Genomic DNA, 27,116 nt, shown 5'->3' on the forward strand with positions numbered 1-27,116 from the left:
TGAGAGTCATAATTCATAAGCTAGCAATAGGATTTATGTAGTTCATTATTAATTAATTTCGAATTATAAAAAGAAATTATTTAGTTTTTAAGCGAAAAAGAAAACACATAAATTAGCTTAAAATTACATTCAATACTAATGTATAAAGGAGTTAAAAGAAAGATAAAAATAAACAGAAATTTAAACAATTTAATATTCCAAAATAAAATATTTCTGCCTTTTTTTAAAAAAAAATTTCAAGTTAAATTAAGTTATAGAAAATATCAATCGTTAAATGAAATTCAGGGAAGATATAGGGTCAAAAAAGTCTAAAACCACAACACCGTTGCACGTTTAAATCATTAAGTATAGATAGCGCAGAATTATTTTGTGATAATTTAAAAAAAAAAATTGACAGTTTTAATGACACAACTGCTTTGAAAATAAATATTACATAGCTAGTTAGAAAAATAAAAATAATTCCTCAATTTTTTGATGTCAAACTAAAATATCAAAGAATTTAATGTGCACTCAATTCTAACTTCATCTGAAATTAGCTCATAACCCTTTAGAAACCCCTATGACACCCCTCAAATATCCATAATTTTCTTAGCACCCCCTTAAGTTCTTCAGCGCCCACTAGGGACAACAGCACGCATGTTGTGGACCTAGGGTCCAGACTGGAAGGCACACTCTTTATATAATATAATTATATATGATCCGATCCGATCCGATCCGATCCGATGCGATATGATATGATATGATATGATATGATATGATATGATATGATATGATATGATATGATATGATATGATATGATATGATATGATATGATATGATATGATATGATATGATATGATATGATATGATATGATATGATATGATATGATGTGATGTGATGTGATGTGATGTGATGTGATGTGATGTGATGTAATGTAATGTAATGTAATGCAATGCAATGCAATGCAATGCAATACAATACAATACAATGCAATGCAATACAGTACAATACAATACAATAATTCATTTGCAAAGGTGTTCCTTTTGTAGAATAACATAGTATTACTTTAAAAACATAATAATCTAAACCTAATTTACGGATTACGTTTTTAAATTGATATTACCTTTTAATATTTAAGCTAAATAAAATATCTAATAGTTCCCTTTTAAGAGATATCTATGCTTAAGATGTCCTTCTTTATTTTTTTCAAATACACTTTCCTTAAGAGAGAAGTCATTTCTTTCGCCATTTTTCAGTTATTACAATATGACCCCTATCTAAAAACAAACATTTTATAGAGAACATGTTATTTAACAGGCTTCCTCTTTAAAGCAAAGGTATCCAGTTTTTAATGCAACCTTCTTTCTTTCAATCAAAGAAAAATGCAAAGAATTTCCTTAATTCTGCTTCATCTTGTTTAAAAAGTGAAATAGAAGGATTTTTTTCCTTTCTATCTTTGCTGCGATTCGCTTACTTCCAGAGATGTTCTTCATTTATTCTCCTTGGCCTGTTTCTTCCAGCATTTGGCGAAGGAAGAACATTTACTCGAAAGAAATATTCAGTTTCCAATCAAAAGCCGTTGCTACGGAGTTTAAAATAAGGCAATTTGATTTTAATGAACAAGAAAATTCAGTTCTTTTGTTTATTTTAAGATTTAAAACGATTGAAGGATTCAACTTATGAAAGACAATAAATTTAAATGTAACAATCTCGATTTTCGATTTTACAAACTGCTGTGAGAGAATAAAATATTAAAGGGGTTCAAAGCTAGAAAAGTAATGGACTGAAAATGAAATTGAATAAAAACTGAATTAATTCTTCCTTTGAGAAAACGTAAATATCATATTTTAAGCTATTACGTCACCCGAATACACAATTTACTACTTCTCAAATGAAAAATCAATTGAATTTTTCATCAAGATTTAAATATAATCAAATCAAATTTTAAGTAATCAGATTGAATATAATCAAGACAATTTTTGACGTTAGATTTTATATTTTTAACAACTTCTTCAAAGAGTAAGAATAAAAGTAACTTCTGTCTGGAAATTGGTTTATTGTTAAGCAAATATAAATTGTTTGTATACCTTTATAATAAATTTTCAGAATGCATTTAAAATGGAAGTGCTTTTTTTATGAAGGAAAATTAATTCTACCATTTTCAAATTGTTTTTATATTAACAATTATTGAAATTAAGTAACAAAATGAGGGGAATATTAAAGCCACACATTTTTTTATAAAGTTATTCTAATAAAATTGATTTTCTTCCTAAAAGAAACATACGATCGACCCCTTACACTTCAGATAATTCAACTTTCAGATAATTGTGGGACTACAATTGGCTAAAAAAACTTTTTTAGTTAAAAAAAATTATTCGTTCATTAAAAAAAATTACTCTTACGAAACTATTGACCATTATGATAGCATATCATCAAGGCAAATTTTTAATACATGTTCAATATACGCAAGCATGAAAAGTTTAAAAACTATGTGATATTTTATCTTGATTCAGGATTTAGTTGTCAGGTTAAAATATTCATGAACTTATTAATCATATTATGGTCGTCATATGAATTATCATGTAGGAATCAAATACAAATGTTAATAACATACAAAAGAAAAAGTATTTAATTTTAATAAAAAGCGAATAAAAACAAAGAATAATTCTCAGTATTCCTTATTGCGTACATCAAGAAATTTTAACCAATTATCGTTTTTACGAAACGCGAAAACTTACTCTACTCTCATACTTTTATAGAAAACTAACCAAAAATGAAAAACTAACAATTTTTAATTTTTGAACTTATTTTTCACTTAAATTGACACATTAAAATGTAAGCTCTCAGACAACTCTTCTAAGTTTCCCCTAAAAAGAAATTCTTTCAAGTTTTTTACAACTTTCCAGCATTTCTAAAAATATTTGCAAATGAATTTAGCTTTACCTTCAAGGAAAGGACTAATAAATGACAAAATCCACAATCGGAGCACAATGGGACTAATATTTTTAAATTTTAAAAAAGTCAAAGAGTTATCAAATTTTTAAAAAGTCGCATTCTTAAAATTTTATCTCACAAAAACTGTTTGACAGACTTCGCTCAAATTTTGTATTCTCCCATTTAAGACTACATTCTCTAAAATGCTGTTATATTTTACTGTATTCTTTTAATGAAACAGTTGGGCTACAACTTTTTGCTCCTTTGAAAAAAGAACTGTTTTTTTAAGGGGCGCTAGATAAAAATAAGTTAATAATGTATGCAAACACTACAAATAATGTATGCAAACACTTTTTTTCGTAACAATGTACAAGGTAGTACAATGTACAATGTATATATTTTTTAGATAAAATTTCATTTGGAAATTTTTAAGAGGCATCTATCTCAGCAGGCAATGTTTTATTTTTTAAAAAAAAAAGGAAAGCAAATTCTTGCAGAAAAACCATATTTGTCAAGTAAAAACTTATTTTAAATTTTAAAAAAATTTGGAATTTCAATAAAAACATCAAATTTTAGGGTATTTAAGTGATTTATTAGATTTTTTTCCATGCGTTATGGTTACTGTTAATCAAAATTATAATTCCTTATCAACCACACATTTATTTAAAATTTAACGCTAAAAAGTAAATTTTACAGGAAAAAAATTTTTTTTTCTCAACAAACTCTTAAAAATTACGATAAAATTACCAGACTGTTCATCAGAAAGTATTCATTTTACCATTTATGCATTTTAGCATATGGAAATGTAATAGACTTTATAATCCATTTAAAATATTTTCTGGTACTGTGCATTTTAAATGGCTGTACTGTTTTGAACGGAATTGGTAAACGTTAATTATAATTCTTCCTAATGAATCATAACAGGGATGCTTTTAAGTGTTAAATTGATGCGTGGTTAAACATGGTGTCTCTTGTAGTCTCGATTTCATGTGGTGGGTAATGGTATTTACTATTTCTGTATAAATTTCACTTAGACGAGGCGAAATGGAGTTTTCGTCTAACAACAAAGAAATGGCTCTTAATGAAACATTAAATTTTGATTGCAAACAAAATTTCATTTGCAAACTTTATTAACTTTATTTTGAAATGCTGAATCGGAATAATAAGTTATTTATTTTGAGTCAAATCAGTTGTTTATTTTGAGCCTATGTTGTTCGCCCTTCCTATGCTAAAAATTTTTCATGCTGCATGCTACAAAATAATGTTAAAAAAAAGCAATTTAAAAAAAATTTCAGCAATGTCCTAGTGGCACAACGAGAAAGCTTATGTATAGACCTTTTTCTTAATTTTTTTCTTCTTTAAAATTTCATTGGAGAATCCCATGCACTGCTTGTTACACTCTCCAAATCCCATAGTTGCTTCTCATTCTTTATTCTCCCCTCCCCCCAAATGTCGATAAGTTCAACAACAAAAAAAATTATAATCATTTTATTTTTAAAATACATAATTATTGCAATATTATGTAAGGACATTTTATGAATAAGTTAATCACAACGAAATGAATGATTCCTAAGATTTTTAAAATACTTAGTGATTGAATATATATATATATATATATACATAATGAAACTTTCCTCAAAACTATAAAGAAATAAAAATATATTATTTGCGGGGTTCTGAGCTAGTAATTATAAACTATACATTTGTCATTTTCAAATTTTTTTAAAGTTTGTGGCCCTTGCTAGATCTCGGGGGGTTTAAAATAAGGGAAAAAGCTTAGTGCCAAATATTTTATTTAATATACATATAGCACACGGACAAACAAATATAAATTTAATTAATTAAGAAAAGGAGAAATAAGTATAAGGTCCATTCAGTTCGAAGTCTGAGCATTCACTGCCTTGTACATGGTGGCGCTGTTGTAGCTTAGTTATGTGGTTGCTACAGTCTCCCCCTCTGGCTCCGACGACGTCCCGGCGAGGAGACAGAAAGAGCAACACTTGGATGTGGATTTTGGGAAAGGGTATTAATTTGGGGTCTTTTTGGTCGACCTCGCTTACGAAGCGGATATATTGGCTGAGTGTCAGTATCAGGAGTTTGAACGTAAGGACTCAAGGAAGAGGTATGATAAGTTCCGACACAAACATTGGGTTCATTAGGAGTTGAAACTTCATAACTTGTTGGTGAATGTTGGGAAAGTATTGTATAAGGACCGTCACGACGAGGTGCAAATTTAGCTGATTTTTGTTTAGCTTTGTTACTTACAGGGTGTGAAGCAACCCACACGCGATCACCAGGTGCATATTGAGTAACTTGTCTTTTTCTTTTATCGGCATATATTTTTCTTCGATCTTGCTTCTTTTCAATAAAATCCTTAATTTGTGTCTAATATTTCGAAAATCTTTTTAAGTATGGTGTAATTTCTGCAACAAAATTGTCATTGTGAATAACTGGTCTAAGGTCATGTTTTATGTCATCGAGAGTTCGTAGTTCTCTGCCGAACTGCAGAAATGCTGCAGTTTGTCCTGTAGTTTCGCACTTTGTAGTATTAAGCGCAAAACGTATCATTGGAAGTTTCTCTGACCACATGGCATGATCATCACCCACAAGAATAGAAAGTCTGGGTTTCAAATCTCGATTCTTGCGTTCAACTGGATTGGCTTGTGGATAATATACAGGAGTTAGTATTTGTGTAATGTCAAGTAAATAACAAAGTTGTTGGAGTACGGCACTTACGAACTGAGTTCCATTATCACTAATAAGTCTACGGGGAAGGCCATAGCGTAGAAAAACTTCTTCTAAAAGTGTCATGGCACATTCTCGAGCAGTGGCAGATTTGAGAGAAAATAGTTCAACCCATTTTGTAGTTGGGTCTTCGATAATGAAAATCCATTTTTTACCGTCAGCGGTTTCAGGCAAGGGACCGAAAAGATCGATCGACAATGTTTCGAATCTTTGGGAATAAATTGGAGTTCTTAGAAGACCGGCTGGTTTTTGGTTACTTGGTTTGTATCTATTGCAATCTTTACAGTTTTTAACATAATCCGTGATGTACTTGCGCATTCCAGGAAAGTAATATCTGGTTGAAATTCTGTGAAATGTGCCCTCTGCACCATAGTGTCCTGCGGTTGGGGCATCATGATGTTCCTTCATCACTCTTTCTCGTTCGTAAATGGGGACGACTAACTGCGCTTCTTCTGAATCGGAATCTGGAGCGTAACGGTATAAGACACCTTGGTTCATGACATAACCTCTTTGAGTCCAATTTGCAAAATTTTCGTCTCTTGAACCACTTTCAAAGCTGTCTATTATTTTCTTCACATCTTCATCCTTCAACTGTTCTGCTCGAACATCACTGGCTCTTTTAGATGGTAAGTCCACGATGATTGTGCAGATTTCACAGGTCGCTTTTTCATGCACACAATTAGGACGGGAAAGCATATCCGCAATGACATTCGCTTTACCAGGGATGTATTCAACTTTTAAGTTGTAGGATTGTAGCTGTAATGCCCATCTTGCAAGACGACCTGTAGGGGATTTAAGGCTCAGAAGCCATTTCAAGGGTTGGTGATCAGATGCCACAGTAACTTCCGCTCCTTCGATATATCCTCTAAACTTTTCGAGTGCCCAGACCACAGCAAGTGCTTCCCTTTCAGTTGTGGAATAATTTCGTTCTGCTGGGGTTAGCAAACGGCTTGCATACTCTAACGGATGCTCATCTGGACCGTGTCCCTGAAGAAGAACAGCACCTAATGCATAATTGGATGCATCGGATCGTATGACAAAAGGTTGTGACTCATCAAGTTGCTTGAGAACTGGTGGAGAAACTAAACATTTCTTAAGGAACTCAAATGCAGACTGTTCCTCTTTACCCCACTTCCACGTGGTCCGCTTTTTGGTAAGATTGCTCAAAGGACAAGAAATCGCAGCAAATTGAGGAATGAATCTTCGATACCAGCTGCATGTTTGTAAAAAGGATTGAATCTGTTTCACATTCTTTGGTGGCGGGATACTAGCAATGGCCTCAACTTTGGCAGGGTCTACTTCGATACCGGAGTTGGTAATATAATGTCCGAGGTATTTGACTTTGGAACAAGAGAAACTGCACTTTTCTCGGTTAGCATACAAGTTGAATTGTTGCAGACGTTCAAACACTAAACGCAGATCTTCGAGATGATCTTCAACTGTGGGTGACATTACTATGATATCATCTAAATAAGCGAGGGTGTTTACCTTTAAGCCATTTCGAAAAATGTCCATAAGCCTCTGAAATGTTGCAGGGGCATTCTTTAGACCAAAGGGCATTCTTTTGAATCGGAAAACTCCAAACTGGCATACAAAGGCAGTTTTATCTTTGTCTGGTTGATGCATGTTTATCTGATAGTAACCGGAACTCAAATCAATAGTTGACATGTATAATGTATGTTTGGCTTTGTGGAGAAGGTCGTCCATACGAGGTAATGGGTATGGATCTGCTTTGGTGACCGCATTAAGCTTGCGGTAATCGATGCATAAACGGAATTCTCCATTTGGTTTTGGAATAAGAACTGCAGGTGAGGCATATGGAGAGTCACATTCCTCGATAACTCCTGTAGCAAGGAGTTTTTCAATTTCTTTTCTTAAGATTTCTTTTCTGGCAGGAGAGAGTCTATAGGGTGCCGATGCAACTGGAGCTGCATTCCCTGTTTCGATTCGGTGTTCGATATATGTTGTAGCATCTCCCCCTGGACGGAAGATATGCTCGTAGTCATTCAATAAAGCATTGAGTCGTCTTCTCTGGTTAGAGTTAAGATTTTTCCCTTCATGTGGTTGAAGAAAAGTAGAATTCTTTGCCTTACTGGTCTCAACAGAATCGGCAAACTGTTCTGTAACCTCTCGTTGGAGTGGAAAACTTTCTGCTGGTGTAGCGTTATTCGTAACTTCAGAGAAAGGATCTTCAGCTTCTGGCAGGCTTTTGCAGAGATTCGCTGGGGTAGCGTCGTCCACAATTCCAGATAGATGATTTTTGACTTCCGGTTGAAGTACATCAGGATTTTCTGAAATATCGAGTTTCACAAATGGGAAAGTTTTATATGGCCTATTACTGAAGTACCACGAGTGTTCTTTGAGATTTAGAACGATTCCTGCTTTTTCTATAAAGTCAATTCCAAGCAGAGTATTATTTCTTTGGGCCTCCGGAATGGCGAAAATTGGCATTGAAAATCTTCTTCTTTTCAGATAGATATTTACATAGGTTTTGAAAACTTCCTTTTTTGGCTGGCTACCGTCGGCCAGAGTCATGGTAAGGTTTGACTTTTCGAAACGAGTCCCTTGTTCTCTAAGGAGGTGATAGAGGCTTTCACCAGCTATGGTATGAGTTGCAGCAGTATCTGCGTATGCTGTTCCCCACATTCCATTGATGTTTACTTCGAGGATTGCCATCTGGCTGGATGTTGACAGACTGTTCAGCTGAATGTTATGGAAATGAGTTGAAATCTTCTTTTCAGTTTTAGGACAATTTGGACAGTTCGACTTGATAAATCCTGGCGTGCCACAATTATAGCAGTAAACAGAGGAGTGTTCTTGCTTGGGCTTCTCGAATTTTCTGACCAAGACCTCTTTCTTCGAAGAGTTGAATCTGGGATAGTCTTCTCTTGCTTTTGTGAATGGTCTCTTAGTGGTAACCACTGGTCCTTCTCTTTTTGTTTTATGACGAAGATTGTCGTATGCGTCTAATTTTTCAACAAGTTCAATTGGCGAGATGAAACCCTGTACAGTATTTTTATTCAATCTTCAGGAAAACCAGTACTACTGGTACAGAACAAATCGTTTGTTTTCTTGCAGGAAAGGGATTTTCCGAAACAACTGATGAACGGGAAAGGGTTTCCCTGGTTTTCTACCTGAAAAAATTATTGAGCAAACGCTCAGACTATTTTCGAACAGAAGACGTTGGGCGCCAGTGTGGCCCTTGCTAGATCTCGGGGGGTTTAAAATAAGGGAAAAAGCTTAGTGCCAAATATTTTATTTAATATACATATAGCACACGGACAAACAAATATAAATTTAATTAATTAAGAAAAGGAGAAATAAGTATAAGGTCCATTCAGTTCGAAGTCTGAGCATTCACTGCCTTGTACATGGTGGCGCTGTTGTAGCTTAGTTATGTGGTTGCTACAAGTTTAATTTTTTTGCAGTTTTGCAGTTTAAACCGATGAAACCGATTTAGAAAAGGCTAAAAAATTCTTTTCACGTAAATTAGAGAAAAGCAAGGATATTTATCAAAAATCTAAAAATAGACGAATGTATACTGTTTATGTACTGATAGTAGAACTGTCAGACATTTTTTTTAAAAAAATTTAGAATACTGCATGCTTTATACCTCAAATTCTTATTGGGTGATGACCTTCTATGTTGAATGCATCGAAATATACTGCCAAATAGTGTAAATATCCTCCACCGATTTGTGAAAATTTAATAAAGAGAAAAAAAGAATGTTTAAAATTTTCCTCCCCCGTCTCCACCCCTTCAACAGTTGAGTTCGTAAGAAGCAATAAATGAAAAGTAATTTTACTTGTTAATAATATATATTGCAATGAGCTCATTTCATGTAACAACTCAAATTGAAAATAAAAAATTTGTTATAAATCTCTCTTTTAAAAAAAATTTTATAAATATTATTTAAGGCAATATCTAACCACTCATTATCTAGTATTTTTAGTTTAATTATTCATTTTTGATAACTTTTAAAACAGCAGTTGATATATTAGATAAGAGTAAGTAGACATATAGAGACTCATACTATATACAATTTTGATTTTACGGATTTCTTTTTCCTTTTAAATGGCAAATTTTTTATTAAAATACTAAACAAAAAATACCTACCTGTTGCATGATGTGTAAAAAGTGTATTTCGTAACAACTTCAAATTCTAAGCTAGAACATTTACTTTTTAAAATAAATATGTAATTTTGAAGAGCGTTTTGAAACTTTAACACCGAACTCTTTTTTTTTTTCCAATGGCAGGCACTGAATTTGAATCATTGCCTATACTATGCCAGAATTGTTGCTCATTTCGCGTTACCCAGTGGGCACCTGTGAACCAAAGTCACGGAGGCGAGCAACATTGCCCACGCCACACTGCCACTAACCCGTTTATAGGATGGGCCACATTCACAAATCATACACACACACAACAGAGGACAGCACAAAGAGAGAGAGAAACATCCATGCCCAGAGCGGGATTCGAACCCGCATCCTATGGCTTCGCAGTCAGGCACGCGCTAACCGCTCTGCCACCTGGCCGGCACACCGAACTCTTTTTTCGTATCTTCTGTCAATGAATGGATAATTCGATTTCATTGTAGATTTGACAAATTATTTACCATATTTTGAAAAAGAAGTACACGTGCAAAGAGCGAAAAAAAAAACAGACTACCCTGTATAACTTTTGATCAAATGATCGAATCTTCACGTTCAAACAGATCAATCTTAATGGTTCAAGGGCATGACCTCAATTATGATATTACTAAGGGCAGACAATATCTTAAGTTATGAAATCAGACAGGAAATCGTACTTCCTCTGAATAAACACACTTTTCTTTTATAAGATTTCTGATAAAGGTAAAATATGGTCTCAATAGTTTGGTTAGGAGAGCGCTAAAAAGTTTGGACCCCTTAAGGTTAATTTTTTTATTTTTTGCGTATTTTTTAATATATTGAGAACTTTTTAAGCTAATTTAAAAGCACAATTTTAAGCACAATTATAAAATTCGTTTATACAAAGATAATCCCATTCAAGAAACAACCTTTATTAAATATTTTTTATTTTTAATTATTTTATTTTATAACATTCAAAAACGTTTTGAACTATAAGGTATACAATTTTTTACATTATTTTAAAGAACATAATTTTACATAGCATATTTCAAAATTTGGGCGAAATCGGTCGAATAGTCCCTAAGAAATCGAATTTTGAGCACCTGACTTTTTTCAAATTTGAATTTTTTGAAACTATTCGAGCGATTTTGCTCAAATTTCGTATTTAGCCATGTAAAATTGTATTTTTAAAAATGAGGCAAAAAGTTGTATACTTTACAATTCAAAATTTGCTTACTTTACAAAACATTTTCATCCCATGCTCCAAGATTTCATGATAAAAATTAGTAAATTTCACCTCATACATCGAATTTCATTACAAATTATAACACTATATTTCATGGTTACCAAAATCATTACTAAAGCACTTACACATTCACAAAAACAGAATCCTTGCCCAAATCCGACCCGGTAAAACTTACCGAGCTTTTCGGTGTTCCCATCAATTACGAAACACAGTAAATTTTACTATATTCTGGAAGTTTTGATCATTTTGTTTTTTCTCAGTGTGCATGCAACAAACAGATATAAAAAGATAGTTAACTCTCTGGTGTGCTCTAGTTGCACAACATGTAAAGTTTTTCAAATAGTCGGGGTTCTAAACAATTTGACCTAGTATGGATAGCTAAGCTACTATCCAATATGTAGAGTTAAAGTTAAACACATTTAATGCCAAGTTATCAATACAATTCTGTTATTTTGCTATTCAGTTGTTATCGTAGGACTAAGGTAAAAAATACCGCTTATTTTTTCTTTTTAATGTTTCCGCTGATTAATAAATACTATACTTTGTACAAAATAAATAAATAAAAAATACGGTAAATTTTACCACATTTTGACAGTTTTGTTGACCATATATTTGCTCTCAGAGATTTTATAAAATAGTTTTTCGATATTTCCGAAAGAGTCAAAATATGTTTATAAGCAAATGAATCCAGGAAACATATAATGCATTGCCAAATGCATCATTTCATTTGTTTCTAACGAATTAAAGAAATCGCAAATTACCAAAAAATTAAATGATTATAAAAACAATTTTTAAGAAAATGATGAAGAAATAACAAGCGTAGGGGAGAGTGGGGTTAATTGTAACAGGGTACAATTGTATCAGAGCAAAAATTTAGAGTGTCGTGTTCTAGATTTGGCTCCTAGGTGGCGCACAAGGTGTATTTAATAAATCTACATGTACACCCCTGCTGGCAACCATTTTTATGTACTTTTGAAAGAGTTACATCACAAAAGATATTTTCACGCTACTACTCAAGTACTTTTTTTGGTATTAGAATATTATATTGTAACAAAGTAATTTTGTTTAAACAAATAAAAATTATTAACCGAATATGTAAGTGGATACCTAAATTAACATTTCAAAAAAAAAGATTAGTTTTGTTAATTAACTAGCATTGTTTTTAACAAATGAAGCTGAAATGGCGTCTTGGGGATGATTGTAACAATAAGTAAAGGGACGATTGTAACAGCTGAAAATAAATAATCTTATGTTTACAAGCCATTACTTAACTCTTTAAGAACCACCAATAGTTTCCTATATCATTTATATTATGTTGCATGTGCATTATTTTATTTGTCACCTTTCACAGCATAAATTAAAATTTTTAACCCCTTAAAGTTAAAAGTTTAACCCTTTAGGTCTCTGCTCATTATTATTTTTACACCTAAAATATCACTACTATTTTGATCAATAAAAAAATATATCACAACTATGATAATATGTATAATTAACTATGTTTTAGTTGAATTTATGAACTGTTACAATTGACCACGTAAGTGGGGTCAATTGTAACAAGTGCACGACTGTCAAAAATTGTTAATAACTAATATAATAACATTTAAAATAAGGTTTTTTTTTCTAGTAGAGGATAGACTGCTTTACTCGTCTGTCAATTAATACACTAATAATATATTGGATTTTTTGTTAGTTAAAAATAGTTAAGTAAAAACTGTTACAATTGACCCCACTCTCCCCTACCATAAAGTTCATAATCAGCTGGAAAGAAAGTAAGAAAAAAATTTCAAAGTTTTTTTGGTTGTATTCAGTTATTAAATTTCTGATAAATATGCAATCCTTTGTCAAATAAATATTTAAATTATTTCGCAATAAAAATATTTATAAACATGCTGAAATATATATTATTTCAATATAATCTTTATTAAAAAAATATATCGCTATTTAAAAAATGAAGCGAAACATCGATGTAGTTAAGATGAAGAGTATATAATTATTAAGACTGTATATATGTTACTTTACAAACTTATTTTTGAAAATTAATGTTTTCCGCGTTCGAGGCTAATATTGACCTAAATGAAGGTCATGCAGCTGAACGAATTTATCTTCACTTCAGAGATAGAATAGAAATGCAGGCATTTTCAAATTTAGGACTTTACCGCACGTTCACTAATGTATGCTCTGCTTTAATTCAACAAATATTCGAAATTGTTCAGTAGTAACCAGTGACGTAAGCAGTCTCAGGAGCACTTTCCAGCAAGATTTATAAATACTCCCCAAGATTTATAATAGAGATTATAATTATATATCTTAAACTTAACGCAATTTTTCTTAAAATTTTAATATGAGTCAAGAACACTATGAAGAGACATTCAAAAATTTATAGTCATTTATTTTATTTTAATTTATATTAATTTATCTATATTAATTTATATATTTTAATTTATGTATTTTTATTTCAATTATTTTAATTTAAATTATTTTAATATTAGTTAATAAGGAATTAATAATTGCAATGGAAAGGCGGAATTTACTATGCTTACTAAGCCACAATGTAAGAAATATATAAAACTTTTCAAGATTATTATTATTATTATTATTTTGGAAAAAATATAAAAAGTTTAAAAGGTTACTTTTTTATGAGGCCTCTTAAGTAACAGTTGGAAAAAAAAATTTGTATTATACTTTTGTGTTAACGGAGAAAGTTTACAAGAAAACCATACATTAAATCAAAGTAAAACTATCATTTTATTCAAGTATACTATTTAGAGTGCAGTGTTACGTGGCAAAGTTTTTTCAAAAAATTACAACTAGTATCATTTTACCATTTCCCATACTCATTTTAATGGAACTAATTAAACAATAAATTATGTTTTATAGTTTAGTTACTTATCGGGTTTAAGTTTCTTTTTACACATGAGCTACATTGTTCTTATCAGAAAATTTCAAAATAGAATAATAGATCGTATACTACCTACCGTGAGAAAAAGGTACAATCAAAACTACTAGAATATGGTAAATTTTGACGCGTTTCTGGCTCTATGGAAGTACCAAAAAGCTCGGTAATTTTTACCGAAGCTCTTTAAAAAAATATGGTTTATAATATATGATAAAATTTAATAATTTTTAATGATACCTTAGAGCATGGCATAAAAATCATTCATTCGGTTCAATTTACTTTTCAGGTTGGTATTTTTTACTAAATGTGAGGTAATAAGAACTATTATTTTGGAAGAATTTTCAGTAAACCGTTACGATAGGAATAGAAAAACTACCGGAAAAATGGTTTAATTACAGTATATTTTGATTTTGTTGAAAAGAATTATATATATTTTTTTCCTTCACCATACAGCACAGAAAATTTTACATGAATTTTTTTTCTTCGTGCATGTATATCAAATTATATCCATATAAATCGATTAAAAATTATCGATTTATTTAAAAATCCAGCAACCAACCAAACTTTAATCTACTTCCTTTTAATGTGATCCTTTCAAATCCTATGCGACTCCCTTACATAACCAATTCTAAGAGTTTTCATGCTTTTGTATTTACCTTTTTTTATTTTACATACTTTATAGTGTCGTTTTTTTTTTTTTTTTTGCTTTTGTACTTTTACCTTTAAGGATTTCACGCATTTTATAACATTGTGTTATTTTTTTCTTCAAGTTCTCCTTAAAAGGTGATGGAAATAAAGCTTCATTTAAAATTTAGTTTTTACGCGAATTCTTAATATGTCTATATTAAGGGTGATCTTTACGGAACTCCCAGTATAGCATGGGCTCGCAAGAAGGACTTTTTTTAGTGTAATTGTTCAGATATACAAGATATCTGATAAAGTCTTTAACTCAGACGCGGTTTAAATTTTTTACGTTTGGTTAATAGAAACATTTTTTTAATTTAATTTTTTATTATTATTTATTTATTAATGATTCTCAAAATTTGCCATTTGAATTGTGTTTCAACACACGACAATTCAAATAGTAATTTAAATAAACAGTAGTTAAATAAAAAAAAAAAACTTTTTTTTTTAAGGTTTTACTCCTTCCTGTTTATTCAACAGCCTTCACCAATCATTAAAAACAACTTTGATTAACGTTCCGTTAAATCTGAGCAGCACTTTTATACGGTATTATGTGCTTTTGATTCATTCACGAATGCAAAGTGACTCGTGTACCGATCTTTCTTTATGCTTCCAAAAAATAAATGTAGTGCAAAAATGTTTTACTTTATAATGATATATCACTTTTTTATAGTTTGCATTAATAATAATATAATTTAAAAACCCTTAGATAACCTAAGGACTTGTCAAATATCTGATGCATGTAAGTTAAACGATTAAACTTATCTCATTACTACAAATAAATAGTTCGAATAAAATCCTTATTTATTATAGAAATTTAATAACTTTAAGTTCACAAATAAATTAATCATTTAAAAAAGCGGTAAAAACTTAATTTATTCACATTTTTATTTATTAAAACTTTATTTTCTTCATTAAAAAGATGTGAGCGATAGTTTTTTTTTTATAATTAGTTAATATTTTTGCAGATTAGTCAATGATTATATTAACACTTTCGAAGAAGTCTTTTTCTGCGTTAAAGAGTAAAAGATACCAAACACGGCTAACTTCAAACAATAAAATTTGCACTTATTTGTAGTTGTTTAGATCTTAGAGGAATAGCTACTGGCAATTGAAATTTATTTGTTTTACAAAATAAATTAAACTTTTTTGATCATGAAAGAAGAAGAAAATTTTAAGACTACTTTGTTTTTTAAATTTCATATTTTAATACAAATATAATTCCAATAATCTAACAGTCTTTTTAGTAACTATAAGACTGTTTTTTATAATTGAAAAATATCAAAAAAAAATATGCTTTTGCTTGTTATTAGAGCTTAAGAAAAAAATGTATGAAAGGGACACCGGTGACCTCTCCGAGTCGTCAAAGAGTTAAGAGATTTGATTTCGTGAAAAAATTAAACCAAATCGATGAAATTTTATTTAAAGTTATAGTTCGAGGAAATTTTTTCACAAAATGTGTCTGATATGAGCCTATCAAACGTGTTGAGCAGGAAATTGAAACTTTGACTTAAAATACATATTTTTGGCAAAATACGAGTCCCCGAATCAAGGAGTTCTAATGATTTTCTTTTCAATAGTTTGCCATTTTTTAGAAAAATTATGCAAATCTAACTTGATGGCCAAGGCTAAGACAAAAAGGTTAGGAATAAGATTGTTCAGCAAATCACGACACAGTAAATAAAATTTTTCTTCCGTATATTTATGACTAAACGATAAGAAATGTTAGTGATAGATGACGTCAGTGACGGATAGAGATAAATAAACTTTCCACAACATTTATAAAAATTAACTTTTTTAAACTTATAAAAAATGACAAAATTGCATTAATTTATTCATTTAGTTTCTTTATTTATTTAGTTTATTTATTTAACTTAAAACTTATTGCGTTTATTCCTATGATTGTATATATATATATAAGCTTTATAATAAAAGATGCTTTGCATGATTATGAGCTAAATAAATTATAAACAATCCGTGTCTTTTAAGGGAAATATTTTGCTCTTCATTTCTTTGAACCTGGCGTTCGTAATTCCGTATATAATGTTAAAACTTTTATAAATTAATAATTTTCGAAATCATTAATTTTTTTATTTAGTAATCTAGATTTTTATTGTTATTATATTTTCGAGTATTATTATATTCTTTGACCCTAAATTTTGAATTGGGCAAATAAAAAATCAGCAACTGGTTAGATACACTGCACTGTATATAAGTATCTTGATTATAAAATATTCTAGTCAAGATACTTATGCAATTTGGTTCTGCCAATTACCTAATTAATTAAAAAATATTCTATTAGGCTATAATTGGATAAATTGAAAATATTTCACTTAGAAGTTCTGTATTTTCAGTTAAAAGTTCTGAATTGGAATTAAAGAGTCTAATTTGTACTACTGAATAAGTTTAAGATTCAAGGAATTACATATAATAAAAGATACTTTTAGCTGCAAGTGGTTAGAAGAATTTTTACTTATTTTCTCTGCTCTTTCGAGTGCAGCGATCAACTGAGCAAATTTGATAGCTTGTTTTTATTCTTGAATGTATTACAAGGTTTCGCAGTTAAAAATCAGGAATATAGAGCAATGTAAAGATGTATTCTAATACTAGGGACCTTTGGCAGACGGGGTAAATCAAGTAGTTTCACTCGCTTTTGAAAAATGATGTCGTTAGTTTTATTATTTTTTTTTTTACGTTTTCAAAAAGTAAAAGACCCAATGTTTAGCTCAGTTAAGCCTCAGAGTTAGTTTGACGATAATAAATAAATTGTAAACTACTTTTCTGGATTTAGAAATGTTTCCCGCATTTTTCCAATATTTATTCCAAATCTAATCTGCTTTTTAAATCTAATTGTACATAAAATAAATGAGATGTATTATTTGAAATTATCAATAACTTAGTAACAGAATAAGCTCTCGGTCAGAAAAATTTTAATAGAGTCGGAGTCGTGCACTCAAAAAGAGTCCGGAGACATACATTTCAACTACCGACTCCACAGCTCCGAATTATCCAATCAGGAAGGCGAACCTTCAATATTATTTGACACAGTCACAAAAATTTTAAATTTCTCGTGATTTGTAGTTGAAACATTTGTTTTCTCTCACTCGCGATTTCCTTTGAGAGATGATGGGGGGTGGAGCGTCGCGTGGGTGAGAATATTTTGGAGAACTTAATCTGATACGATACACCCGGCTCCGAAAACATCATTATTGGCGAAGCTTTCTCTTCCTATTGTGGCAACCCTAACCGCCACGCGAACGGGCTACCAACCACACAGCAGTCGAGTCCATCGCCATCTTAAAGGACACGTTCGCTACGACTTCGTTCTAGAAGACCGCTTCTGGGCACGTTTGTGGATATTCATTAATGTCACAGGTAACAAATTAATTTTATGACTAATATCAAAATTTTTTGTTTTAATTTAATTTGTAATGATTGCGCTTTGTTTTTGAGTGAAGCGGCGAAAATCGCGAGGTGACGAATTTTCGGGGTGTGCGCACCGATGTGTGAGTTTGTGCGTAGAAATGGGTAGGTGGCGGCGGGGGTAGGGTTAGGGTTCTTCGTGAGCAGCTGGTTCGAAACGGGCAAAGAAGAGAGGGAAAAAAAAGTTAGGGTTTTTGTTTAGTTTAAACATGATTCCTACGCATAGTTTAAACGCTGGTTCGATCTCTGTCACACCCCCATAAACTATTCAAAACAAGTGGATATATTATTTATCCTCTATCATCTAAGTTCTATGAGACGCTTGTTATTGCATATTCATTGGTTGCAATAGAAACTAATATTTTTTATTATTGACATTTGTTTATTAAGTTAAAAAGAAATATCTTAAATAAATGATTTCCTCTCTCTTATTTAATATTTCTTTTGATTAAAACTTTATTAAATGTGCGCATTCAAGAAGGTGTTTCGGAAAAAACTAATTTTTGCAAGCCGCTATGAATTAATTCCGTTTTTATGTCAATTAACAATAGATTGTTTTTTTTTGTTTAATAAGAAAAATATTAAAATCTCTGGCTGAAAATTAAAGACAAAGCATATATTAAATTTTGAGTAAAAGATAAAAAAACAAACATTATTAGTCTCATTTACATATATTAAAATAAAGAGCTTGTCCTTAATAAAATTAAATGGTGGAAAAAAATTTTCCTGTGATAAAAAGTTTCAGTTCAGCTTTTTACTTAATCCAAAAGTTCAGTTTTTTTACTATATAGATAAGCCACTTAAACTTTTTAAATAAATCCTTGGATTAAGTTTTTTTCTAAATTTTTTTGGTTACCAAAAATTTAAAAGGCAACAGATTTTAATCTTGTTACTCGAACTCATACATCTGCATTTAAGAATATCATTTTTATAAATTCTACGTTTTTTGATAATATATTGAAATTTGAAGAATAATTCAATACAAATTTTTCTTGAGTAGTTTTTCATATATTTTCTGGGTTGCACAAATAGATTGAACAAACGTGTACTGTATTCCCAAGCTGTAAGTTGTACACCCCTAAATTCCGTGATTACTTTTCCCAAAGGAAAAAAAAATAACAGTTATTAATAACTCTTAATTATTAATTAATTGCTAACAATTATTTTATATAATTAACAATTAATTAATATTTATTATTAAAATATGATATCCTGTATAATTTATTGCATCATTTAATTTAAACGCATTTATTAAAGCTAAAAATTAAGGAAAAATTCAGAAAATTAAATATTAATTACTCTAATTTTTTTACGTCACTTAAATTCTGAGGATGTGATTTACTTTTTAATCAATTGCAGATAATAATTTGATGTTGTTACAAATTATTTGTTATCATGTAAATGTAATTTATTACATTACATAGTTTATATAAAATCTGAAGGATATTTGGATTTACGGTCTGTCTGATTACCCAAAGCAATTACGTTTGAAAATATAGTCACAATTTAAAAATGTAAATAATTGACTGTTTTGTTTTTGTATTTATTATAGATTTATTTATCTTTTTCATTTGTAAGTTTTGGAAATCTGACTTTTCACCTGGGTTTGATTTGTGAAATGTTCACTCGATTCACGTTCGTTGTGTTAAGTTGTTTAAGGTGTTAAATGAGGCATTCCTACTGTAGTAAATATCACTTTACATTCTGAAAAAGAAAAAAATCAATTCGGTTTTTTTTATTTAGAATTTAAGGAACAATAAATATATCCTTGCTCAATTTGTTAAAATAATAATTTAACTAAATATATAATGATTTTTGACTGTATCATGAGAAGTTAATTCAACCAGCAAACTGAATACTAGAATATAAATTAGTTATTCATCACAATTTTTATTAAAATAAACACAGATTTAGATTAAAATATTTAAAAAAGTAAATAATCGGAAAAATATCAACAACATAATCCTTAGGTTGGGAGCATTTTTTGTTATTCTGGTTCTGCATGTTATGTCATACGTGAAATGACGAACAGTAAAATTTTTATATTTCATAATTTTATGTTTTATTTATGCATAACATTTTTCACCTGACAACTCAAATTTATTTCATAGTAAATCATTGTAAGAGTGGTGTAGCATTAAGTACGGGCAGAATGCTTTTTTACAGCGATGCACGTTCATACATTTGATTTTCATTTTAAACAAATTTTTACGTTTGTATTTTATTGAATGAGTTTTATCCTTTAATACATTGTCAAAAATAGTGTTGAATGATAATTTCTAGAGTTTAAACATGATTTTAGTTTTTAGATCTGCTCAGGGTAAAGTGAGGGGGAAAAAAATTTAAATTACGAATTTGAAGCACCTATATGTGAAAAGTTGCGTTTACAAGGCGTATTTATATCACAAAACCTCAGTAAATCAATTTATGTCTTCAATTTCCGAAGAAGCTTTAAATATAAAGCATTTCTGACACAAACCTAAAAACCCCTTATGTCTTCAATTTCCAAAGAAGCTTTAAATTTAAAGCATTTCTGACACAAACCTGAAAAAACCGATTGATAAATAATAATTCTGATATGAACTCAAACATGAACGAACCATCAAAGAAATAAATCTGAAGAGTATAATGTGATAGTCATCAAGACAGGAGGACATCGCCTTCAATACGCAACTCATTGAAAAACATGTTTTTTTTTTTTTTTTTTTTTTTTTTTTTTTTTTTCATTACAAAAATAGTATCTTATTTATTACACATTCACAAAAACAGGACCGTGAAAGAAAAAAAATCTATTCTAATTTAGAAAATTATTAACAGTATCTCTACAAATTCGCAAAAACAAACTTTTTCAAAAAGACTGGGCAAACCTAACGATTTTGCTATTTTTCGCAAAATCACAATATAGGACCTTATTTTCTAAAAATTCACAACATTAAGAGTAGATTCTTCAGAAAATGATAAAAATAGGACCATATTTTCACAGAATTATTATTAGATTTTTCAAACTTTTTTTATGGAAGTTGAGCGACTTCTGCACAAATAATATTAAAGAGTTTATTATATTAAAACCTACAGGGATTTTGTTCATTTTATGAATCGAATGTTTAGGTCTTATTTCAATCAAGTTTCTTTGCTCAATCATTTTCCCCAAGAAGAAAAAAATTATGCAGGAACTAAAATGAAACAACAGGCGAAATTTTACTTATTGGAAAAAATATCTATATTTTGCAATACACTTACGTGGAGTAAAAATATTCTGGTAAAATTGCCGTACGGTGACAATTCTGGTAATAATACCATAATTCTGATTAATTAAACCAAAATATATGTAAAACATTCATTTGGTAATTTTTTGATTCAAAATTATAGTTCTTATTTATGCTACACATTTGATAAAAAATACAAAACTGTATAGTAAATTTAACCGAATAAATGGTTTTTATTCCCTGCTTTAAAGCAGGATTTCTTAATTTTTTTGATGTAGGGAACCATAGTATATATTTACGAAGATTTTGTGAGACTCCATAAGAAGACCCCATAAAAATCATTGCGTAAATCCGACCGGGTAAAATTCATTGAGCTATTTGGTGTTCCCATAGAGCCAGAAACATGGTAAATTTTATCATACTCTGGTAGTTTTGACCATATTTTTTCCTCTGTTTATAATACCAAAAGAGAGAAACTTATAGTGTTTCTATTTTTTTCTTCTTCAAATTATGACCTATAAGGCTTTTATTATGGCTTTTTCAAAAAAATTTATAATTTTTAGATTTTTAAAACCATCGCATAAATTTGTACTGACTAATTGTGGGTGGTACGTGCATCAAAATATTTTTCAAACTTTTTATTACTTCCACAACTAATTCATATGTAAAATTGAAAATTTGCATTTTAGAGTAAGCATAAATGCATGAATTTTATTTAAAAAAAGGCGTCGGAAAAAAGTTGATATGTTTTTGTTAAGTTAATTTTAATTAGGATACCATTTTATATGATTATTCTATTAAAAGATGGATCCTACATTCCTCTGCTTGTAAAAGAACTATATTTAGATATTGGTCTTCTAATAGAGTTACTGACATGTTCAATTATTCATTTATAAGTAAAATAATAAGTTTTGCTCAAGTGTTCCAATACCATTTTTCAAAACATGTACCTAGAATTATTTCATGAATCCTGAAATCACAGAACTAAATAGTTACGAGGGTTTTTATTAGGCTTAAGAATCGTTTTTTTAAGTAATGGTAATTATTGAAAAAAAATTAATTTTTTATTATAATGTTAGTATTATATCCGTTTTTATTAGTATTATATCCGAATTTTTATTAAGAACTCGATAAAGTTTCCAAAAAACTATGACTAAGACTGTATTTCTAAATGTTTTATTTAATTAAGAGTTTATTTATGTAGTCATGCGATTTTATATTTCCCATTTTTATTTCTTAATTGATTAAAAAAGTCATTTATTTTACTTATTACTAACTGAATACAAGTTTTCTGAACGAGATGGAAGAAAATAAAAATCATAAATAATTATAATGACGGTAATCAATGAATCGGTACTAATCTTTTAAAATCAACGCTATCATGCGGGAAGAAAAAAAAACCTATAAGGCATACTTTGGCAATAAAAAGGCAAAAGAATTTCTTTTTTATTATTAGTATTATATTATTTATTGTCCTTACTTGCAATGAAAATAAGAAAAACATTTTAAGAAGTTTAACTTATTTAAAAAATATATTTAAAATTTAACTTATCCTAAATGAAAGAAAGAAAAAGAAGAAAAGATTTAACTGTGTTTAGCATCATTTGGCAATGAAAATGATGATATTACTAGTGGCCATCATTTAGCAATCAAGATTTCCCATAATCAAGCTATTTTCTCTAACAATTGGCACTTTGGTAATATAATCTGTTCTTTCGTATTGTTGCGTTTTTTTTTAACTGAATTAAGAAGTTAATAAACTACGATAAGGAAAAAAAAATTGCTCAATGCAGTAACTTGTTTTTAGTTTAGAAGATATTTATCGCCAAATTTGTCGTGATGTTTTGACTGATAAATAACTATAATAACTATATAAATAACTGTTTTGACTGTCTAATGTTTTGTAATCCTGCTGCGACAACTCTAATGCAGTCTAACTGTAATTATTATTTTCAACAGTGCATTAAAATAAACAACATTTCTGAACAAAAAAACAATGAGAGCGCTTGAGTTAATGCTAAAATGAATAATGCACAAATAAAATTACAGAGACAGAGTTCCCATTCCAGGGGTCTGTTTAGAAGAAATTTGGGTCCGTTAACGGACCCTTCACAAAATATCTTTTCTTAAAAACGGTCCCTTCACAAAATGATTTTTCTTTTAATCGGACCCTTCACAAATTTGCTTATCTTCATTATTATTTTGTTAATCGAATAAACCCTTTCCAGGGCATAAAACAAGAAAGATGGATGTAAACGAATTAAGTTTTGTCTTCGGCAGACGATTCTTCCATTATTCGTCCGAAATTAATATTCTGCGTTCAGCAGTATAGGCTAAATACCAAATATTTGTATGTTGTATCTCTAATTTATAAGCAGCAATTGTTGTTTATTTTTTAAAATTTAATTTTTTTAATTATAATTTTACAGTGTTGAGCATAATCTTGTATGTCTTCACAATTTAAAAACTCCTTGTAAAAAAATTTTTTTTGCAAAAAGCGGACCCTATTTGCACAAATTCGTAAAAGCGGACCCTGGTTGAAAGAATGTGAGTAATTTTTTCACAATTTCACGAAAAACGGACCTTTCACAAAATGTCTGGACAGACCCCTGCATTCTATAAACAGGTACGCTCCCCAGTGTCTGAATACCAAAAATTTGCGTTTAGACTCATGTTGTCCTTAGAACAATGTTTCAATGTTTGTTCTATCCTCTTTGGACAAGAACACTTATTTGATGACTATATTTTTTAAAACTGATGTCTCCATACGTGATCTTACCTTACCTACCATTTTGAAAGTCTGTGTTTTCAAATCATCGTTATTTAATATTGCTATTGCTTTCTAAAATAAATTATGAAACTTTAAAGCTTTAAGTTCTCAAATAATCGCTTTTAAAGTACACTAAATAAATAAAAATCGCCCTTCCTGTTTCCTTTCTTCGCTTATCTCCGGCTCCCATTTTAGAAGGAAATAAGAGAGGCAGCTGGGAACGATATTTACTAACCCCCTAAAAAAATTTGAGAAGTTTATCACTCTTTCGTGTTGGTTTAAGAAGCTAAATTTTTACATCTTTCTTTCATATCCTCTCTTGTTTAGCTCCAATCTGATAACATTGTTGTGTTCGTGAGGCTCCACAAAATACGTCCTACCCAGAAAAACAATATTTCTGGGTGGTCTCATTTCTCGTCTGAATATTTATTGGCAGTTACACCATTTAAGAATGTCATATTTGTAGATTTTAAAAAGCATGTAACACGGTTAAAAAAAAAAGTTTTGGTATCCTTTGGTATCCCTTACTCCAAGTTTTAGTAACTTTCAATTTAAAAAACGGGTATTGCGGACGGGACACAATATATTATGTCCTTATACCTTTTTATTTATTTATTTTAATTTTTAAATGTTTCTTAAAAGTGAAGTAAATCTAAATGACATTAAAACTTATTTTCACAAAAAATATAACTAATAAAATTCCACAAAAATTATAATTAAAACTTTTTTACTGAGTTATAAGTAGGGCTGCAAGTTTGTCGCGGGAAAAAAGACCCCAAATTCGCGGGAAATTTTGAAAATTACACAAATTCTAAACATAAAAAAATTTATTATATAAATGATGCAAAAGACAAAAATTGCGCGAATAATAAAAAAAGCTTAGAAATACACAACAAAAGTATTTCTTTGAATTTCAAGCAATATTAATATTTTTATTTAAATGAACAGAATTTTGGTACAAAGTATTGTACATTGTCAGATTATTCTCATTTATCCTTCGTCTTTCATCACTTAATATATTTTTATACTTAGAAAACGATCTTTCTGCGTCGAAGCTGTTTTTAGGCACCGACAAACTTCGAATTGCCACTTTTGCCAATTTCGGAGCTTTCGGTCTTTGATTTCCAAAACTCGATCAATTTTCCTTCACCAACGCGCAATTCCTTGACCCGTTGCTTTGTAAGAAGTAATTGCTGTGAAAACTCAAACAATCTACATTCAAACTACTAGATACAAGTCCCTACTAACTACTAGTCCCCCCCCCTTCATCTAGAAACTGATCCATATTTAAGAAATCACAAGAAGTCGTCTAGGAAAAATTAACTGCATATGTAGAAAGGCAGTAGAAATTTCATTGCCCAGTGCAATAGCATGTATAACAATTTTTCTGTCTAAGATTTGATTTATAACCAGGGGTCTGTTTAGAAGAAATTTGGGTCCGTTAACGGACCCTTCACAAAATATTTTAACCTTAAAACGGACCCTTCACAAAATATTTTAACTTAAAAACGGACCCTTCACAAAATATTTTAACTTAAAAACGGACCCTTCACAAAATGATTTTTCTTTTAATCGGACCCTTCACAAATTTGTTTATCTTCATTATTATTTTGTTAATCGAATAAACCCTTTCCAGGGCAGAAAACAAGAAAGATGGATGTAAACGAATTCAGTTTCGTCTTCGGCAGACGATTCTTCCATTATTCGTCCGAAATTGATATTCTGCGTTCAGCAGTATAGGCTAAATACCAAATATTTGTATGTTGCATCTCTAATTTAGAAGCAGCAATTGTTGTTTATTTTTTAAAATTTAATTTTTTTAATTACAATTTTACAGTGTTGAGCATAATCTTGTATGTCTTTACAATTTAAAAACTCCTTAAAAAAGTTTTTTTTTTGCAATAACGGACCCTATTTGCACAAATTCATAAAAGCGGACCCTGGTTGAAAGAATGTGAGTAATTTTTTCACAATTTCACGAAAAACGGACCTTTCACAAAATGTCTGGACAGACCTCTGATAACATTTTCCTTCTTTTGTGATTCCAATTTCTTTTGTACTCTTACTGATTTCAGGAAGTTAATTACCCTCCTTTGGTGTAGAAAGACCACCTTAGTTGACGAGATAGTGATTATCTCTTATCTCTGAACTATTTTCATGTCATTTTGCTATTGATTCACTCCCCTAAATATCTAATCAATTTTACATGTTCAATTTAAGGTTCAGGAAAATAAAAATTTCTGTTTAATAAAAATAATAAATTAAAAAAAATCAAAAAGCAATTTTCGCACAAGTCAAGACATATTGAGAAATTCGCGGATTTTAGGAAAAAAGATGACAATTTCGCGGAAATTCGCGCCGCGACAAACCTGCAGCCCTTGTTATAAGCTTTTTAAGTTTGCAAACATGTTATTCGTGAGTGGTAGATTTGCTCTTATACAAAATTTTTATCTTCTTGAAATTTTAATTATTAAGTTATTCAAGTATATTCTTGTTTGATTTTTATTTACATTTGAAAACTTTTATTTAAGCAAAAAATAGGAGCAAACAAGCCGACACAGTGAATTATATTTTACATTTTCAGAAAATTGAAATAAAGAATAAACTATAGATTTATTGGTAGTTTCATTCGTCTATGGTGGGGAATTCTTATTAATAAGTAGAATAAATAAGAATTATTGTTCAATTTCATTTCTGTGTATGATATTTCCACACAACACAAAAAAGTTGTATTAGTATTTTAAAAACAATTTTATTCTATATTCTCTTTATCTATAATATAGTATTGCTATTTCTTTATAAATAATTCATAATTAGCTCTACCGAGTTTAGTATTATAATTATACTCCCAGACTCCCACCGTTCATTATTGTGATAATTTTAATTGATAATACGGTACTAATAAATTCGCTAACGCCGAAAAAATGGCGTGCAGTTTATTTTTGTGAATAGATTGTGCCACGATTGCTTTTAATCGTTTGTGCTAAAAAAAACACATTAATTTCGATATTTTTTTTAAAAAAAGTAAAATTTAACTTATTGTTTTAATTTCCATTAAATATGTGCTTAATACGATAAGAAACTATTCGGTGTCAACTTGGCGACATTTTCGCCAAATTTCC

The 27,116-nt window shown here is 29.9% G+C and overlaps 1 protein-coding gene across 4 annotated transcripts in view; it reads left to right on the forward strand.

The window, feature by feature from the left end:
- The first annotated feature begins 17,705 nt into the window (after positions 1 to 17,705).
- The window catches only part of LOC107456354 (uncharacterized), a 177,309-nt gene continuing 167,898 nt past the window's right edge, over positions 17,706 to 27,116 (forward strand). Inside the window, exon 1 of one of the 4 annotated variants that reach the window (XM_087159708.1) lies at positions 17,706 to 17,970. The gene's annotated coding sequence lies outside the window, so the exon portion shown is untranslated. The remainder of the gene's footprint in view (positions 17,971 to 27,116) is intronic. The other 3 variants (XM_087159709.1, XM_087159711.1, XM_087159710.1) reach the window with 3 other exon arrangements.

The sequence above is a fragment of the Parasteatoda tepidariorum genome, chromosome 3 (genome assembly GCF_982258835.1).
Source record: "Parasteatoda tepidariorum strain Cologne lab strain chromosome 3, Ptep-v5.0, whole genome shotgun sequence".
Taxonomy (NCBI): domain Eukaryota; kingdom Metazoa; phylum Arthropoda; class Arachnida; order Araneae; family Theridiidae; genus Parasteatoda; species Parasteatoda tepidariorum.